This window comes from Papio anubis, chromosome X (genome assembly GCF_008728515.1).
Source record: "Papio anubis isolate 15944 chromosome X, Panubis1.0, whole genome shotgun sequence".
In the NCBI taxonomy this organism is placed as follows: domain Eukaryota; kingdom Metazoa; phylum Chordata; class Mammalia; order Primates; family Cercopithecidae; genus Papio; species Papio anubis.
The window spans coordinates 107,484,528-107,502,346 of record NC_044996.1 but is presented as its reverse complement, the minus strand read 5'-3'; the positions used below and the strand labels follow the sequence as shown (position 1 = coordinate 107,502,346).

At 39.0% G+C, this 17,819-nt stretch overlaps 1 protein-coding gene across 4 annotated transcripts in view; it reads left to right on the top strand.

Annotated features, from left to right (window-relative positions):
* The window catches only part of SYTL5 (synaptotagmin like 5), a 231,401-nt gene that overhangs the window by 96,323 nt on the left and 117,259 nt on the right, over positions 1–17,819 (top strand). For 2 of the 4 annotated variants that reach the window (XM_009197399.4, XM_009197394.4), the window contains exon 1: positions 6,002–7,645. The exons of 1 other annotated variant lie outside the window; for it this stretch is intronic. The gene's annotated coding sequence lies outside the window, so the exon portion shown is untranslated. Of the gene's footprint in view, positions 1–6,001; positions 7,646–17,819 lie in introns of those variants that run through there. One more of the 4 variants, XM_009197400.4, reaches the window with a different exon arrangement.

The following is a 17,819-nucleotide window of genomic DNA, read 5'->3' as shown; positions in this document are numbered from 1 at the left end:
ACACACCAGTTCACTGCTGCCTTAGCCCCCTCCAGATCTTGGGCTCTGACAAGCATAGGAAGGAAGCCAATGAGGGGAGTCAAGGGCAGCTCGGTGCTGGCCTGCAGACATCCCCTGGCACCTACAGCCTGGGTGCCATGAACGGCGGCATGAGGCAGACAGGTTCCTAGGTGGAAGGTCCACAGTGAGGCCCCATGTTCAGGCCAGGAAGGGCCTGAAGGCTGGGGGCTGGACTGCCAGTCCTACAGACCGGAGCGGGAATTTGTGGTGCTTTATCTGGGCCCACCCATGGCCACCCATGGGCCAGTCAGCATGCACTTCCTCCCCTCTGAGGCCCTTAAAAGTCAGAGGACTCAGCCAGAGCTGAACAAATGTTGGGACCACCAGCTGCAGAGAGGAGCTAGCTGCCCCAGGTCCTCCTCTCTGCTGAGAGCTGGGAAGATGACAGGAAGACCTGCCTACAGTGAGGAGCTTCGCCCTCCAGGGTCTCCTCTCTGCTAGAAGCTGAACACTCATCAGGACACCTTTGCTGCAGAAAGAAGCTGCCCCCCTGTGGGAGACTGAGCTGTTCTATTGCTCAGTAAAGCTCCCCTTTGTCTTGCTCACCCTCCACTTGTCTGTGTACCTCATTCTTCCTGGTCACAAGACAAGAACTCAGGACCCGTCAAATGGTCAGGCTAAAAGAGCTTTAACACGAACAGGGTTGAAACATGCCCCTTGCTTGCCATGTTGCAGGCAGAGAGAAGGAGAGAAGAGTTTTGCCCCTTCGGGGAGCCCAGACCTGGGAACTCCTTGAGCAAGGGCTGTCACTCCCTCTTTGGGGCCCTGTGGTTCACTGGCATCTCCAAACTTCTGGGTGCCACCATGTTTCCCGGTGCCAGCTGTGGAAGCTGCTTGTCGTGCTTCTGGTCCAGTGGCAGCCTCACAGAGAGCCGGCACCTGTTCTGGCATCTGGAGCTGCCTGCCTGCCCTGTTGCAGCAGCTGGCATGTCTGACTATGTGCGGTGGCTGAACCCCATGCTTGCTCACACACCCCTTGCCGTTCCATACCTTACTTCCCCTTGGCAGATGTGGGACCCAGGCTGGTAACATGAGCCAAGCACAGCCTGCCAGGCTGAGTGGGCAAAACGAGCCCAGCAGGACCGAGCAAAACTCAGACAAAGGTGCCACCTGCCACAGAGATTTCTGGCCAGAAAAACGACACCCTAAAGATCCCACAACACAGGCCGGGCGCAGTGGCTCACGCCTGTAATCCCAGCACTTTGGGAGGCCGAGGCGGGCGGATCACGAGGTCAGGAGATCGAGACCATCCTGGCTAACACGGTGAAACCCCGTCTCTACTAAAAAATACAAAAAACTAGCCGGGCGAGGTGGCGGGCGCCTGTAGTCCCAGCTACTCGGGAGGCTGAGGCAGGAGAATGGCGGGAACCCGGGAGGCGGAGCTTGCAGTGAGCTGAGATCCGGCCACAGCACTCCAGCCTGGGCGACAGAGCAAGACTCCGTCTCAAAAAAAAAAAAAAAAAAAGATCCCACAACACTTACTCTTCCCTATTGTATCCAATTACTGACTCATCCCATTCCTTAAAGTACCTGCCTGGCTCCTACAGATGAGTTCATTATTCTCACTGTAATTTAAATCTCCAACTCTAATGTTCAGAAGGGTTCCTTCTCGAATTAGTATAGTGCAGTGCAGCACTCCTCAGACTATGTATGGTGTAAAGCCACCATTTTCTGTTTTTCATGTTCTGTTTAATTTAGAGATGATATGTGGTCCTATTGTGCATGACTAGTGTATGGCTCACCATTGAATCATCACTGGAGTTTAACAACACTCAGACTGGTATACACTCTGTCCAATAAGATGACTTCACTCACTTAAATGTGTGGCAAAGACAAATTTCTATAAAGGATCCTGAATGGTGGTATTCAATTCCTGTACCTGTTGCAGTCAATCAGTAATTAAAAAGTTTGTAGCCATACACTGTTCCTGAAATCACAGTGTGTATAACACTGGAATAGTGAATTTATTGTATTATATGATTTAAATGTAATGAAAGGCAATAAATAGAATTTGCATTTGGCATTTTCTTTTTTTTTTTTTTTTTTTTTGAGACGGAGTCTCGCTCTGTCACCCAGGCTGGAGTACAGTGGCCGGATCTCAGCTCACTGCAAGCTCCACCTCCCGGGTTCACGCCATTCTCCTGCCTCAGCCTCCCGAGTAGCTGGGACTACAGGCGCCTGCCACCTCGCCCGGCTAAGTTTTTGTATTTTTAGTAGAGACGGGGTTTCACTGTGTTAGCCAGGATGGTCTCGATCTCCTGACCTCGTGATCCACCCGCCTCGGCCTCCCAAAGTGCTGGGATTACAGGCTTGAGCCACCGCGCCCGGCCTTCATTTGGCATTTTCTTAACGTGTGTCTTCCAAAGGACTTTATGAGAGTAAAAGATTGGTTCCTCTTAATGTTCTAGAATAACTATGGGGAAATATCTCTAACTTATTAAAGCAAACTCTAGTAAAGGAAACCAGTTAGCATCAGGGAGGCAGGTTATACACTGTGGTGGGGAGTTACTTGCATTCTGAAATGTAGGATGAAAATAATTCACCAGCTCAACTGTGAAGGGGAGTCTTCATGCCAAGAAAGAGGAAAATAGTGAAAGGAGGGGCAGAAGAGCTGGCTTCTGGTCACCTCAGTAGAATTTACTTGGGGGACCATCAGCTTCTGTGGCTGTAAAATGAGGTTGAAAAAATTATTTCAAAGGTCTTCCCGAGGTATATAGTTACCAGACTATGCTCTTTTCCTAAGAAAGAATCTACTGAAAATGGGTAAAAAGGGACCAGACTTTTTTCTAAGGTCTCCATTTTACAGCTGAGACCACTGTGGCCCAAAGATGATAATCAGCTCTTTCAAGGTCGAAGCAGGGATGAGAGCTGTTCATCCCACCTGTTGTTGAAGCTCTTTCCTCTCCTTTATCCTTAGAAATAGTCCTCAAGATAGAAGGTGTTTAATATTCTCTTCTGGGAAAAAGAAGCTCATGTGTTCAATGTCAAGATGTTGGGGGGTCTTGGATTTCTAGGAAAGCACTCACAAGAACTTTTGAGCTCTCACTCTTGATAGTGAGTCTTGACAATACTCTCACTTAACAACTCACTCTCGAGAACTTTCACTTGTGTTTTATTTGGGGAAGTCCAGACAGGTTGGGAGAAAATGGCTGATTTTATAATACGGGTCCTTAGACTTTGCAAACCTAGGTCTTGTTCCACTGGACATTGTGTAACCATGGTGTGAACACAAATACTTCTCAGTTAAGGTGTTCTGGAAATTCTGACTGTGTCCACTAACATTGTCTTAAATGTGGTTATGGGGTGATATGATGAGCCCATGCCCAAAAGTCAATTTTTTAAAAAATGTTATGGGTACCTAGTAGGTGTATATATTTATGGGTTACATAGAAATGGGAAAAGTTCCTTTGTCCCCCTCACAGGCATGTAATGGGAGTGTGGTTCACTCCTTTAGTGCCCTGCTGCTCAAACCCCTAGGGGAGCATGCAGATGTAGGTTGTGGGGCTCTGACCCCACGGCAGTGTCTAAAGGTGACTGTTTACAGGTGAAGCCTCAGTGGGCATGTGTTACAGTAAGCTCTTTCAGTTTAGCCGTCTGTAGGTAGCTTCTGTTAGTCAGCTCAATTAGACCCACTGACTTATCGCAAGGACAGAGGTCTTTCTGTATCCTGGGGTTTCTTGCCCTGGTGTACTGGAAGGATTGGATTACACATGGGTTTGGAGAATGAGTGCAAGGTGCAAGGTTTTATTGAGGGGAAGTAGCTCTCAGCAGATAGGGAAGCCAGAAGGGAGATGGAGTGGGAAGGTGGTTTTCCCCTGGAGCCAGACCCGCTCAGTGGCCGGGTTCTCCTCCTACCACCCCAGCCAAACTCCACATTGTTCTGCTGGTCAATGGCCTGCCAACCTGCCAGCATCTGCCAGTGCCTGTCGGTGTGCTCTGCCAGCGTGCTCCTCTTGACGTCCAGCTGCTTGTGTCTCTACCTGCGAAGGCCTTGGGGTTTTTATAAGCACAGGATGGGGGTGTGGTGGGCCAGTGTGGTCTTGGGAAATGCAACATTTGGGTAGGAAAAAATGCCTGTCCTCACCTAGGTTCTTGGTCACAGGCCCGGGGGTGGAGCCCTAGCCAGAGACCACACCCTCCCTTACCCAGCACTTCCCTGCCCTCCTCCCGTATCAACATGAGATATTTTGATATAGGTCTTCAATACGTAATCATCACATCAGGGTAAATGGGGTATCCATGACTTCAAGAATTTATCCCTTGTGTTACAAACAATCCAGTTATACTCTCATAGTCATTTTAAAATGTACAATTAAATTATTTTTGACTATAGTCACTCTATTGTGCTAGCAAATACTAGCATGGAAAAAATAGAAAGAATTAATGTCTTATTTATTCTTTCTATTTTTTGCACCCATTAACCCTCCCAACTTCCCTTCCAGCACCCTACTACCTTTCCTAGCCTCTGGTAAACATCCTTCTACTCTTGTCCCCACGACTTCAAATATTTCAATTTTTAGTTCCCACAAATAAGTGAGAACATGTGAAATTTATCAATCTGTGAATGGCCTATTTCACTTAACACAATGCCCTCCAGTTCTTTCCATGTTGTTGCAAATGATAGGATCTCACTCTTCTTTATGGCTTGGTAGTACTCCATTGTGTATATGTACCACATTTTCTTTATCCATCTGTTGATGGACATATAGGTTGTTTTCAAATTTTGTCTGTTGTAAATGGTGCTGCAATAAACATGGGAGTGCAGATATCTCTTGGATATACTGATTTCCTTTCTTTTAGTTATACACCCAGCAGTAGGATTGTTGGATCATATAATAGCTCTATTTTGAGTTTTTGGAGGAACCTTCAAACTATTCTCTAGAGTGGTTGTACTAATTTATATTCACACCAACAGTGTACAAGTGTTCCCTTTTCTCTAAATCCTCACCAGCATTTGTCATTGCTTTTCTTTTGAGTATAAGCCATTTAGCTTTAACATTTTGGGTATAATTGCAAATATTATCTCCTGCTCTGTAGGTTGGCTGTTCACTTTGTTGATTGTTTCCTTTGCTATGCAGGAGCTTTTTAACTTGATGTGATCCCATTTGTCCCTGTTTGCTTTGGTTGCCTGTGCTTGTGGGGTATTACTCAATAAATTCTTGCCCAGTCAAATGTCCTAGAGAGGTTTCCCAATGTTTTCTTTTTGTTGTTTCATAGTTTGAGGCCTTAGATTTAAATAGTACAATTGCATGGAGAACAGTCTGGAGGTTCCTCAAAAAATTCAAAATAGAGCTACCATATGATCCAGCAATCCCACTGCTAAGGATATACCCAAAAGAAAGGAAACTAGTATATTCAAGAGATATCTGCATGCCCATGTTTACTGCAGCACTCTTTACAATAGACAAAATTTGAAAGCAATATAAATGTCCATCAACAGATGAATGGATAAAGAAACTGTGGTACATATACACAATGGAGTGCTACCATCTATAAAGAAGAATGAGATTCTGTTGTTTGCAACAACATGGATGGAACTGAAAGTCATTATGTCAAGTCAAATAAGCCAGACACAGAAAAAAAAAAAATTGCATATTCTCACTTACTTGTGGGAGCTGAAAACTAAGATAATTGAACTCATGGAGATAGAGAGTAAAAAGATGGTGACCAGAGGCTAGGAAGGGTAGTGAGGTGCTGGGGGGAAGTAGGGAGGATTAATGGGTACAAAAATAGAAAGAATGAATAAGACATAGTATTTCTTAGTAAAACAGGGTGACTATAGTAAAAAAAGAATAATTTAATTGTGCACTTTAAAATAATGAAGAGAGTACAATTGTATTGTTTGTAACACAAAGGATAATTGCTTGAGGCTATGGATACCCCATTTACCCTGATGTGATCTTTATAAATTGCAAGCCTGTATCAAAATATCTGTGTAACCCATAAATATATACACCTTTTATTTTTCCATAAAAATTACAAATAAAAAATCCTAAAAGTCAGCCCTTACAAGATCTACAGGGGAGATAGAATTTGTAGGTTGCTCTCCCCAAATTCATCAGGCTTGGAAAGGACCTTAGGCTTTCTGCATAACTACATTGGCAAAACCAAACCAATTCTATGGAAATGCCAAATATTAATAGAACAAATATTAATACTCCTCAGAGGGAGATAGCAGAACTCAGTCTTTACACTATATGATCCCCATTGTCCAATATACAGTAAAAAATTCAACATGCAAAGAAACAAGAAAATATCACCTACCATTGTAAAAAGAAATCAATAAAAACAGATCCAAAAATGTCCAGTTGTTAAACTTCATAGAAAAAGACTAAATCAATTATTATGTGTTCAAAGAACAAACAGAAAATAGTTTCAAAGAATGAAAGGAAAATATGATCTTTATGAATGTACAGATAGTGAATTTCAGCAGATAAATGGAAACTATGAAAATAACCACATGGAAATTTTAGAACTTAAAAAATTATAGTAACTGAAATTAATAACACACTAGATGGGCTCACGTTAGTTTGGAGATGACTAGAGTCAAGTGAGCTTGAAGACAGATCAAAAGTAATCATCCAATCTGAAAAAAACAGAACAAAACATATATCTCTAAAGCTTTTTAAAGGTGTTGTATTGACTTCTCTGGTATGAGTTTTTTAACATAAGAAAGTAATAACTCTCTTGGTACTTCAAGCTGGACTCATGTTTTCGATTCTCCAGGACACCACCTTTGGGGTTCCCTGCTGCAGCTAAAAGGGACCTGGCTATGGTAACGTAAATGGGTAATCATCTTGGGGGCAGTAATCTCAAGAAAAATTTCAATTACTTCAACTAAAGATTCAGTATCGTACAAGCACTGAGAAAACCTCACTCATTCTCTAATGTTCATCTGAGAATTCACATACTGTTACACATTTGTCTTCTAAAAGTCATACATACATAGTACAGTGCTATGATTAGATACCTGGACTATGGTTATTAAGTGCCTGGATTTAATGTTTGACTCCAGCACTTACTAACTAGGTGACTGTTGGCAGGCTACTTAGCTTGTTCAATTGTAATATGGGGATAATAATAGTACATACCTAATACATTTGGAGAATTATTGGAGATGATATATGTAAAGCACTTACAACAGTGCCTGGCACACATGTGTTCATTGTTATTATTACATTTTTCCCAGGTTTTTTGAGAATAGAGTTTTCCAGGGGTAGAAGAATATTAAAAGAGTGAATCACCTTTAAAACACTGGTGTAAAAAATACTTCATGTCAAAAATGTTTTTAAATGTGCTTTTGATGAAACCTGTTACCTTTCCCCTGCTGATCAACAGAGACATTCCTTTTTGAAAGCTCAGCTTTAGAGATACTGCCTTCTTGGAATAGCTGTCTGCAACAGATAAGCATTACTCTGTGCTACTGGGTGTGTTCAATGTGTAAACAGATTGTGGGAATATGAGAGGCTGGTTTTTCAAGTTCTTGCTCCAAGTAGTTCACAAGGGTCAAGTAGTCCAGCATTCTACAGTTTGTGTGTCTGAGAGAAAAATAAGCCCACAAAAACAGTCTAACCTTCAGATTAAGGTAAGACTAATGTGTTTAGGGATCTCCAATGTGATATCTGATTTCTTGATTTCTGTATTTTGTGTGTAGTGGGGGAATACTGGGATTTGCTGGTCAGGAAGAAAACAGCTCCTTCCACCATTCGATATTGGATTTTACAATAAAAAAGGGATAAATACATACAGAAGGGACATTTTGGCCACTGGTCGCTATGAGTTTAATGGATTGAGGAGGGAAATATAAGTATCTTTTTGTTATTAACACTTGATTCTATCTACAAAGTGAAACATTGCACTAGGTTCTACTGAAGAGTGAGTGCCTCCAGCAACCAATATGCCTTCTAGTGACAAAAAAGTCAAATTCACAACAGAAGTGTTGCATCATTTTGCTATAAATCTCTTACATCTGTCTATATAAACCTCTCACATCTCTAACATAGATGGTCCTCTTGCTCTGAATTTCTTTCATTTATTAGAAAACTTAGATGTTTCATTTGGAATTATTTAATTGTTATTACATTCAGTTCGGTTTTTGATAAGGACAAATATCCAGTATGGATATAAATTCAGTAGAAGGATTAATAAAGTCTGAAAACCCTGTAATAATTTCAACATGAATATGATATTGCAACAGCTTACAGAAATGAGATATTAACTGTGAACACTAATATACTCTGAAAAGATGCATCAGGGTTTAAAAAATTTATCCTTAATATAGATTGTTTTAATTACCAATACTATCTTCCTCATTTAAATGAAAAATGTAATTTTACAACTATTAATACATAACTTCTGTTTGTTCCAAGTATATGTGTATGCTTGGAGAAAAGCATATGCCTGGAGAAGACAGGAGTTATATATTTATAGCATTCGATTCAAAATAGTATAAAATATTGTTTACATGTAATAATGCATTTAGGCTACTTAAGTAGTAGCCTCCTTAAAAAGTATTTTAAACACAGGAATTAAGTATTTAATTTTTTCATTTTATAATAAGTTGTTTATATGTTATTTGGACAACAGCTTACACACAAAAGTGTTACAATTCATACCCTAGGTCTTAAATGCATGAAGCCATTTTATTTGACTCTAGTGAAATCCTTAAATTGGTCCTTGCATCCCTCAGTATATATATGTACATACCCACATATACATGCATATTTACATGTGGGGAACTAATATCTGAGAAAATGTCTTACTGGTCTTTTAGTTGTTGAATCATGCTTTTTCTATATATTTATGATTTCCTGAAATTCTTTGCTATTTTAAGTTTGGGTATTAGCTATGTTATCCTTCTATTTTTTCAGACTCATTAAAGTCTTCTGATAGGTTTGGTGAATAAAATTATTGAGTTTCTACCTCTTTTCTTTTGGAGGCACATTTAATAATTTTGTTGAAATTACTTCTGCATTATTATTTAGTATGTTAAGGGAAGGAAAAGGAAATGCAGCTTTAATATGTAAAATGAGCAGTTCATTTTACTTAAGCTCTATTATATGATGATATATATTATGACTATTTTGCCAGCCTACATAAGCACTTAGCTAATCATCTTTAATGCATTCTACTTATAATCTACTTGTAAATATGCTTTTGTACATTCATATCTTACTTGTATGTGCTCTCTCATCCTCTTTCTCTCTCACCCCTCTACATACATTCACACATTTTCCATGATTTCACAGAACTTCTCTTCAACCTGGTTCCATTCCTGGTTATCTCTTTCTGTGGGGAGTATCATCATTTCCTTTTACCTCTGTTTCTCTACATCTAATATCATACTCAGCCCATGGACTTTTGATTTTACTGAAGACAGCAAAAAAGCAGATGGTGCTTCTATTACTTGCGGAGTTAGCAACTGCTGTGGCTACCTTACGTTCTGGAAGATTATCTAAAATAGGGAGGAGCTCTTAGAGGAACAAAATATAATAAATATGTAGTGTACTAGGATAGAAAATTCACTTGATCTGGTCTCTCTCTCCTTTTAACAAAAACATTTCTCTAAGAAGTGATTAATAAAACATACCCTACTGCCTCACTTTCTCTTTTAAAATCTTTCTTTCAAATTCCTCTATGACATAAAATCAATCTTGATCACTTTATTGACACTGTACTTCCAAGGGTCACCTGTAGTGCTGCTAGGAAATCCAAGTACATTTATTTATTTATTTATTCATTCATCCATTCAATAAATATTTATTTAGTGACACATATGCATCAGGCATTGCTGAGCACTGAAGTTACAGCAGGGAACACTTAAGTCTGCCTTTATGTACCTCCAGTCTAGTTAGGAAGGACGTTAACTCACCCAAATACTTCATTACAAGTGTGATAAGGGCTATAAGGAATACTTTTCCAAATTCTCATCTTATTAATTCCCTTGACTGTATGTGACACACATGATCAATTCCTAGTTCTTAAATTTTCACTTTCCTTGTTGTCCATGACTCGATACTATTTATTCAACTACTTTTCTACCACTTCCCCTCTTGTCTATTTTTCATTTTCTCTTCCTTAAGTTTGGGTTTCCCTCAAAGGTTTAGCATTTATTTAGCCTATAACCTATTACGTTTTTCCTTTCTCTGTAACTTCTTATCAACCCTTAGTTTTAAATATCACCTCTAAGTGGATACCTCTAAGACATCCATTTCCACATCTTATCTTTTCCATCTGCTATACATTTTCCCACTGTATGTCCAAGGATCACTCGATATTCATCATGATTATAGCCAAACTCACAGCTTTATGTCAAACCACTTCCCCTTTCTTTTCATTTGTTTCTGTGAATGGCATTAACGGTCTCCTCATTTCTCACATTTGAAACCTTGGAGTCAATTTTGCTTCTAACTTTTCCTTTGCTCTCGATATCCGAACCACTACCAAGTCCGTTCATTTATTTAATTATAATGTATCTAGAAGCCATCCTCTCTCATCTCCTTTTTCTATTATTTTTTTCTTTTATTCTCTATTTCCTCATCCTTTTTTCCCTCAGTCTAAGAGCTACCTACAATTCAAGGTTTTGGTCAGGCCCCATCTCCATCAGAAAGTCCACACCTCATGGATATCTTCGTTTTCTAAGCCCCAGAATCATGGGGGTAGTAAAAAGAATGTAGCCAAAGAGCCAGGTTTAAGTTTTGATTCTACCATTCACTGCCCCCTGTGTACTCTTGTGAACCACAGTTTCCTCAGACTCATCCTATCTCATATAGTGGCCACAGGAACAAATATGGTCATGGAGATGAAATCATTTTGAAATATGAAGCACTATACAGATATTAAAGTAAGATTTGTTGCTGGAAGAATAACTCAGGAGCAGAGACCAGAGCCCCAGGTCTTCACTATTGACATAATATTGCCCTGGGGACAAGAGTGTTGACTCTGCGGTCAGATGACTTGAGTTTGAATCTCAGCTCTGCTACTTACCAGCTGCATGAAATTGAGAAAACTTAGTTAGCTTTCCTGTTCCTGAGTTTCCTCACTGTCAATTGGAGATAACAATAGTTTCTACTGATAGTAGTGATGTAGGATTAGAAGGGTTAGTAAATGTAAAATACTTAAAATAGTGCCTAGCTCATAGTAAGTGCTCTGCAAATGTGTAAGGGGTAGTGGGGGTCTATGAGGCTAAGTGTGGTTACGAGGTGAAAGCCAGGTATTAGAACTGAGCCACCAGATGAGGATTAGGTACAGCAAGGATGCAAGCACAGAGCTACAGACTGGACACATGTACCTAGATGAATCCCTCATGATTCAGATTAAAAAAATAAAAGATAGATCTTGCCATTTGGGACAGAACTGAGCAAATGATGGAGGTATGATCGTTCTGAGCGACCATTTGGGGCACAAAAATGGGGATATCAGTCTTTCAGACACATTTTCTTTTTGTTGCCCTTTTGTGTTGTGAAATATGTCAGTATATCATGAAATCAAAATGTCAGTATCCAATTAAATGTCCAAATGTTGAGAAAGCTGACTCAACTGTCCTCTATATTCTAGAAATCCCTCTCTTTAACAAGCATACGCTTATTGCATTTCAGAGGACAAGGGCCCTTAGAAATGTCATTCCTCACAATTTATAGGATTATTGCCTAGAGTGTGTATTTTTACTAATACACTTGGAGATTAGTTTGTTTGATTGTTTCATGTCAGAAAGAAAAATAATAATACTACTACTTAGAATATTCTAAGGGTTGTTCTAAGTGCCTTAAATTTTTTAACTCATTTAATCTTCACAAGAACCTCATGAGATAAACATCATCATCATCAACATCATCGCCACCACCATTTACATAAGAATAAACTGAGGATCACAGAGGCTAATTGGTAATTGGACCAGATTTCAAACCCAAGCAGCCCAGCACCAGAGCCAATTTTCTCAACCACTGAGTGCTATCATATCAGCAACTCTGTGTTTTAGAATCTGGTTAAGAGGGCATGCTCTGGAGTCCTAGACTGCTGTTACGTGTTGCATCTCCAGTTTTCCTTGAGAAGTGGTAATAAATGTTTCATATTTTTCATAATTGATAAAAATTACTTACATAAGATTTACACTAAGTAATACAGTGTCCAGTAATGCTGTGCAAGAAGAGTCTGGTTTTTCTCATCCATTATTCTGTATCTGAACATCAAACAAAGGTCTCAAATACTGATGCCCTCTGTTTCCTAGAGAGTATATTATACTGCTTTGCCCTGTACTTAACTGATGTTGTACCCATGTACTTAACTGCTGCTGCTACCCGTGTGGATATTTTCTAGGGTATGTATGAGTTTCCATCTTTGTCTTTGCTAACTATTTCAAAAGTTCAGGCTCAATTTTTGGAGTTGCTATGTTTGTTTTCTATTTCCTATTTTAACTACTTCTTGTTCATTTAAATGTTCTCTCTCCATAGTTTAATGGGACTTTTTTTTTTTTTTTTTTTTTTTACTTTTCTCTAAGCATTAGCTACAAAAATAACTTAATAGACTTTTAGTTCATTTTCTTCTTCACTGAATAAGAATATTAAAATCAAATTTACCTTCACCAAACACTTAATAACTTTTTTCATTTCCAAGAAGGCCCAGTGCCACTTGTAACTCTTGTTAAAGTTTAATTTAGCAGTTTCCAATTTTTGTAACAGTTGACTTATCCAGGCTAATTTGATTTAATCTTTCTAACAGAATGCCAGGAAACACTCTGTTCCTACAATAAGAACATGTCTGATTCATTTAAATGAATAAGAACACGTCTGGTTCATGTAAATAGACTTCAGTAGCATTTTTGTTTTGGTGTTGTGCAGTCAAAAAATATTTCCGAGAGAATATCAGGACTTGGAGGGAAACCAAGAAAATGAATACAAAACAACTATAAGATACATATCATTGTAAAGCAAGTAAAATCCTCAAGACCAAATAATATAATTTAAACAACCATTTAACATTGACAATGTTTACTAAGAATGGAAGTGGTAGACTTTTCCAGAAAATATAGTTGAGTTGGAGTGGGAGGTGGAGGTGTGCAATAGAGAAATCAAACTTGGAAAGTAGCCATCAGATAATGATGTTCTAGGTTCAAATATAAACTTTAAATCCAAATATACTTTTATCTGGATTATAAAAACGAAAGTTCAGCAACAGCCCACTTGGTAAACAGAGAACAAGAGCGATCATATCAAACAGGTTTACTTAATACAAGCAGCAGAGTATAGACAAATCCATTAATATATCCCCCTAAGAGCTATTTATGTACAACAATAGTCTTCAGTCCCTTGTGTGAACTTACATTAAAATCAGTATATGATTAAAATTTTTGAAATTGATTTCATTAAATCAAGTCACATTATATCAAAGATCAATTTTCAAACAAAGTAGTAAGAGCCTATTGCAAAATAGGCATTTTTCCCAACTTTCAACAGATAATGGTATATCCAAAGATGTCTGTGGCCACAAACAAATGTGTAATTTTTAAGTTGTGTATTTTGACTAGAACTAGATATTACTAAAAAAACATTTTGTGATGAAGAATCACTTCCCACTAATTGAGAGACCAGCACAGGGAGAATACTATTGATCTTAACTACAAGGAAGTCCAGACAGTAATATGGAAAAAATATAGATTGGGATGTCCTGTTTGCATTAGCCATGTTCAAGAAGGAAGAATTTAACTTGCTTTGAACTACTCACAGTTGCCATCTAATTACTTTTGTTGACTGTTACAGAGTTTGAACTCCAAACACAGGAAGGTTATTTCTAAATCAGTTATACACAGCAACCAAACAGCTATTGATTTTCTTTCAAGTGAATTCCCATCTGATTATTGTTCTTGTGAATAATAGTCATATGTCTGGCTTTATACTTAAGCACAATAGGATATAACTAAATATTGGCTCAAGTCAGACCTATACAGTAGGTTCCTGAACAATGAGAATAACATCTAGTGATAATCTTTCACTGTGTATACTGGGAAAAATATTGAACCTGGGTCAGCAAACATGAAATGTAGGTTCAGTACTGCCCCTAATAATAATGGCAAAGGCTCACACTTTCTGAGGATTTACCATGACTCAAGAACTATTCAAGTGTTTTCTGTGTAACCAAGGCATACAGAGGTTCAGTCATGTTTCTCAGAAATGTTAGAGCCAAGATTTAAACCAGAGTTCCTGCTCTGTACCAGAGTCACTTTGGTCAGCTTAAGTAACTTTCAAAAGCATCTTCATGGGATATTTTTTCCTGCTGCACCAATTTTTACCTTTCTTCCCGATTCTCAGACTCACCCAATCTATACTGGTATCTGTGAACCTGTCACTGACCTCACCCCGTCTCCAGCATCTCACTGATTGGTTTCCTCTCCATGATCTTTTCTTAAGGGGACCCTGCATTCTTTGGGCCCCTCATCATTACTCAACGTCCCTAGATCTACTGGCCCCCTCAGTCCTCCTAGTCCCTCAACCACCACCAACTCCTCTCCTAGCTTAGCTCCCCCTATTCCTGCTCACAGAAGCCAGGTAGCATCAGGCCCTCCCCTATCTCATTTCCCTCTCTACCCTCTCCACACTCTGACCACTGCTGCAGCTTTTATTTCTTTCTTTAGTCAGGGCAATCTGCTCTGATGTTGTATCCTACATCCTCTTTACACTGTCATATAATAAAACTCTTTCGGGAGTGCTGGGCACTGGTATAAATTTGACCAACACAAAATTAAACACACACACACCCCTATGTGTTATGTTGTATATTATGTTATATATAATATTGTGTGTGTACATAAATATTATATGTATGTATATTTAATTCTACAGTATATTATAGTGGTCAAGAACACAGTCAATAGAGTCAGACCCCTTAGTCAGAATCTAGCTTCACCACTTACAAGTTGTGTTAACATTGGACAAGTTATTTAACCTCCCTCTGCCTTGGTTTTCCTACCTGTAATACGGGAATAGTGAAAGTATCTAAATCAAATGATTGATGTTGTAAACCAAAAGGTATCTGAGACAGGTCTCAATCGATTTACAAAGTTTATTTTGCCAAGGTTATGGATGCGCCCGTGACACAGCCTCAGGAGGTCCTGACGACATGTGCCCAAGGTGATTGGGACACAGCTTGGTTTTACACATTTTAGGGAGGCAAGAGACATCAATCAGTATAGGTAAGATGAACATTGGTTCAGTCAAGAAAGGCGGGACAACTCTAAGTAGGGAGGGGGCTTCCAGGTCATAGGTAGAGAAGAGACAAATGGTTGCATTCTTTTGAGATTTTGATAAGTACAATTTACAGGAATAGTCACTTATGCCTTGGTCTGCCTTGGTGAAAAAATAGGGCAAAGGAAGCAATCAGATACGCATTTGTCTTCTGTGACAGAGGGATGACTTTGAGTTCTCTCTGTCCTTTGTCCACAAGATATTTCCCTGTGAGAAAATTGTGAGGAAGGTATGTAGCTTTTTTTTATCTTTGTAGGTATCTTATTTAGGAATAGAATGGGAGGTGGGCTTGCCCAGTGAAGTTCCCAGCTTGACTTTTCCCTTCAGCTTAGGGATTTTGAGGTCCAGAGATTTATTTTCCTTTCACAATGTAAAGATTGAACTGTTCGTATGTATAAACCAAGAATTCGTAACAGGGCCTGAAACTTGTATATAAGTGCTGAGTGTTCACTACCATTATTACCATGACCCATAAGGAAAAAGCATTGAGACAAGTATAACAAAGGAGCAGAAAATATACATTTAAGTGGAAAATATAGTACAACATGGATAATATGACATGTGTGATTAATTGTGACTTGAATAATGCGAAGCATATAATTATTTTTTGGTTTTGCATTTGATATCTGAGGAATACCAGATATCAAATGTGACAAGGAATCTTCCAGGAATTTTGCATTAGAAGTTCCTTTTGATCCTCCTCAAAACGCCGTGAAGTTAGTTCTATTATTATCTCCACCCTGTATGAAAAGAAACTGAGGTTCAGAGAGGTTAAGTAACTTAGTTTCTGTAACATAGTAAGTGCCAAAGCTGGGATTTGAACTCAGAGCTTCCTGAATCCAAACCTGACTCTTTGCAATTCTCCACTTGAGGTGTCCATTGGAACCCCATAGGACGTTTAAAAAAAAAAAAAAAATGAAACCCATAGAACACAAACTCAGAGATTCTATTTTTTTGAAAAGCAGCTTTTATGAGATATAATGTACATACTATACAATTCACCCATTTGAAGTGTACAATTCAATGGTTTTTTATTTTTTTTCTAGTCTATTCAGAGTGCGTTTAACCATCACCACAATCTAATTTCAGAACACTTTTGTCCTGGGTGGGCGTGTCAACAGAATCCTTGGGGTCTTAACCTCAAAGCCACAGACCTTGTAGGAGTCCTGAATGAACTTCAAATGATTTGTGAACTTTTTCTAGGATCCACAGCTTTCACTATCTTCTCTAAAGTGATAAAAAATATAAGCCAAAAAAGTATTAAGAAACTCTAGACCAGAATGGCCTTGAACTTTAAGGTACAAATCACTGGGGGACCTTGTTAAAATTTAGATTCAAATTCAGTAGGTCTGGAATGGACTAGACCTACTATCATTAATTTTAATGCTCACTTTAAGTTAGATGTTATGTGCCATAAAATTCCATTCTTCTCTTTAGTAGAGTTATGCTACGAAATAACTGTACTCAATTATTATTGTTATATTTTTAATGTCATTGGTAAAATATTGGTAGACATTTATTTTCTTGATTGATGCATAATTATCCACAAAAAAGCTATGGTTTTGGCTCTTGGCACAAAACATCTAAAATATTTACTCATTGTTCCTTAATAGAAGTTTGCCAACCTCTAATATAGACCATGGGGGAAGGCCACCTTTAAGGAGCAGAACGTTGTTCATCTTACTCTCCACAGCTCCTTGCTACATGTGGCAGACATATTATCAATCAGACTTATAGGAATCCTAACCAAGTATAAGGGGCAGCAAGCTGGCTATGTTTATGTATAACTCCTCCTCTAGAGGAGAGATCTGGGCAGATGAGGGTCAACTTCATGTTTAGTTTAAAAATACATCTCCCTAGAGCTTCAAGCTACTCTCCTGGGTGATAGCATGGGTGGGTGTCCACAAAAGATCTTCGTGCCTTTTCAGTTAGGTCACGTCTCTATGATCTTGGAAGCAAGATTCCGTAAGAGTAATCTGCAATCCATATAGAGAGCTTGGTTAATTGGGATTGGATGGTGGTTCACCAAACTTACAGGTAGAATATTGTATCTTCTTACACTCACCTTCAAGCTACTTACATTAAGGTGTTTGTTCAGAGCACTGAACTTTCAAGAGCTGTCTGACCGTGCATTTCATATGCCTTCATATATGAAGGCATTTCTGCTTATTTTCCAACACTAACTCACTTTGAATCCTACAAAAATGATCTATGCTATGTTAATGCCTGAATATGCATGACTTCAAAATTCTCCATGTTTCAGGTGGTCTCCTGCACCACAAGCCTCTATTGCAGAGCATCCTCTCAGACATCCATCTTGAACTATTTTTTCCTTATGTCTTAGTCTATGACAACTTTAGATCTCCTAACTAATGGTTAATTTTTCAGCCAATTTTTTTGTCGTTTTCATTTTTTGACGCGAGAGGTTACCCATTCTCAAAACCCACTTCCTTCTCCCAACCAATCCCCATTACCACAAGGCCCACAACTGTGGTCAGCTTTCAGCATGCTCCAGGGGAACAA